At 45.2% G+C, this 2692-nt stretch overlaps 1 long non-coding RNA gene across 1 annotated transcript in view; it reads left to right on the top strand.

Moving 5' to 3' along the window:
• Nucleotides 1–2692, top strand: part of LOC109367891 — a 10725-nt gene that overhangs the window by 1542 nt on the left and 6491 nt on the right. The gene's annotated exons all lie outside the window — the stretch shown is intronic.

Genomic DNA, 2692 nt, shown 5'->3' with positions numbered 1-2692 from the left:
GGGCTCTGCCGTTCCCTGTGTGGCCCTGAGCGGGCTCCTCCTCGGAGCGGCCTCGAGCGGGACTCCGGAGGGGAGTTGGGGTGGCTGGGAGGGAGGGGCTGGGTGGAAGTGGTGTGAAGGAGGAGGAATGGAGGGAGCGCGAGGGAACGTCGGTGGAAACGTGTCACTAAATACGAGCCTTCGTCCGCAGAGAGGCTGTGGGTATGTAGGGACAGGCCCACTGCCCGTTTGCAGGGCGAAGCAGGGCTGCTCACGGTCAGGGAGCTTCCCCGCTGTGTTTGCAGAGCGGATTTGGGCCTTGAGCATCTTGTTGCCTTCCTGCTGCATCCCTGGTTCCAAAGAGGAGCGTGCTCGTGTGATGAGGGCAGCTCATGTGTGCTTAAAGCCTGGGGCTGCTGGCTCTGACCTAGCACACACAGTGGAGGATGCTGCAGCTCTAAAGGTTCACTTGCTGGAGAGTGGAAGCCTATACCCTCGGAATGTGCTTTTTCTGCCCAGAAATCACTGCAGTCACTGTCAAGAATACAAGGAAGTTCATAGAACTGTAGCACCGTTGCAGTTGGAAGGGATCTTTAAAGGCTGTTTACTCCAACCCCCCTGCAATGAGCGGGGACATCCACGGCTCCATCAATTGCTCAGAGCCCCTCCAGCTGACCTTGGCTGTCTGCAGGGATGGGGCATCCACCACCTCTCTACGCAACCTGTGCTAGTGCCTCACCACCCTTATTGTGAAGAACATCTTTTTGTTTGGTTTTGAGTCTAAATCTCCATTCTGTTAGTTTGAAACCATTTCCCCTGTCCTATCGCAGCTTAAGATCTTGATATAGTCATGAGTGAATCTAATAAGAATGGGAAAAAGAAGTAACCTTTGTGTATTCAATATATAGCTAGGGTATGGGAACTGTCGATCACAGCCTGAACCTTTGATTGACCACCTGAGGCAAGCAATGAGTCAGCCACGGGAGAGCAGCTGAAGGCAGTTCACCTGTGCTACCAGAAGGGGTGGAGCCTGGCTCCATCTCTCCTAAATCCCATTTGTGTGCTGACTGTCACTGAGGATGGTTCTCTTTTTGGAGATTGCTTCTGAGGAGTTTACTGTGAGCCTATGACACCAGTGAGCGGTTTCATTTATTTTGATTATCTTTCTGTTGCAATAATTTTACTAACCTTTGTGCATCAATTGATTATACAGCTAGCTTAGAAACAGACTTACTTCTGTTATTTTTTTTTCTGGAGAAAAGGCAGAAGAAAACCTCTGCAGAAATAAATCTGGGGTAGGATGGGATTTGTAGCAGCTTGTCATCTCTGGACATCCGGCAGCATAGCGATAACGTTTTGTCTTTCTAAAGCATAGTTTATTTGGCAAACTTCATGTATCTTATAAATATTTACCAGCTTAGCCTTGAAATCCATCCTGCAATGTAGGTGATATTTTCCCATTTTCAGAGACACTAGCAAGGATAGGTAGCCTCTGAGTACTATCCAATTAAAAAGTTGCTTGGCTTGTTACTTTATCATGAAGACTACCAAACTTCACACACGTAACCAGTAGAAGGAGAAACTCAGTAGACTCATGTCCTCCTTGGTCTCAGCCAAGCTGACACCTTCTTTTATGTTAGTGACAGGAATTTTGGGTAATTTGAAGAATATCTACCCCTTATGTTTGTGTTTCATAGAATCATTAAGCTTGGAAAAGACTACTAATCCAATCATCAACCCATCATGTGTATGCACATATCTATATATCCATGTGCATATATGCTCAGCTTACATAAGAGCTGCTCTCCTTCCATAGCAGGCAGGACCCTTTGTGTTGGAAACAGAGAGGGAGTTGTATCTATCTGATGTGCCAAGGTCAGTCATAACAGACCCAGGAGAAGTATCCAGATCTCCTGGCTTGCTGCTTTTGCCATAGGGTGGCTGCTTCTTCATTTTCAGCTGCCAGTAGAAGGTGTTCTTTACAATTTGTTTATAAAGAATGGTAACTGACTTATGATGGAGTCAGAAAAAGTAAAAATAGGTAGAGATTTACTTTGGTTGTTAACCAGATGAATGCTCTCATCCTGCATTGATGGGAACTGCAGCTGACATGGGAGTGCTGAACTGCCAGCACCAAAGCCTGGGAATGATTTTCAGAGTGTGCATTGAGTTCCCCTGTGCTGTTTGTATGTACAAACATACACCAAGTGACACTGAAGTATGGGGCTATATAAACTTGCTATTCCAGGGACACAGATAAATCCAAACTATCCCATTATGTATGGTCAGGTGAAAGTCCTAGGCCTGACCATCCAATAGAAATTCTGCTATTACTTTGGGTAAAGCCCACATTTAACACTGCCCAAATTAAATGGAGCTGAGAGCAGGTGGCAAAGGAGGAGAGGCTATGGGGAAATGAATGCTTGTTTCTTTCAGAGTGATGTTTCTGACTGGCAAAGTGATGTTTAAACAAGAACTTTTGAAGAAAGTGCTTGAGACCACAAAAAATAATAGCAGCTCCTTTTGTTGTTTTATCACCAGTAATGGGAATCACTGATTTGTGTTGGCAGTTCCATGCAGCAAAACCTGCACAGGGGATAACAAATGACAGAACAGCTGCTTTATTGTTTCATTTAATTCTGGCTATATTCTGTTTTTCATGTTCAGACAGGTGAAGCATATAAATTTTCTTAGAACTTTGGACATACTTTAA

The sequence above is a fragment of the Meleagris gallopavo genome, chromosome 5, assembly GCF_000146605.3.
Source record: "Meleagris gallopavo isolate NT-WF06-2002-E0010 breed Aviagen turkey brand Nicholas breeding stock chromosome 5, Turkey_5.1, whole genome shotgun sequence".
Lineage (NCBI taxonomy): Eukaryota > Metazoa > Chordata > Aves > Galliformes > Phasianidae > Meleagris > Meleagris gallopavo.
Note: the sequence above shows the minus strand (reverse complement) of the source record. Positions and strands in the feature narration are given on the sequence as shown.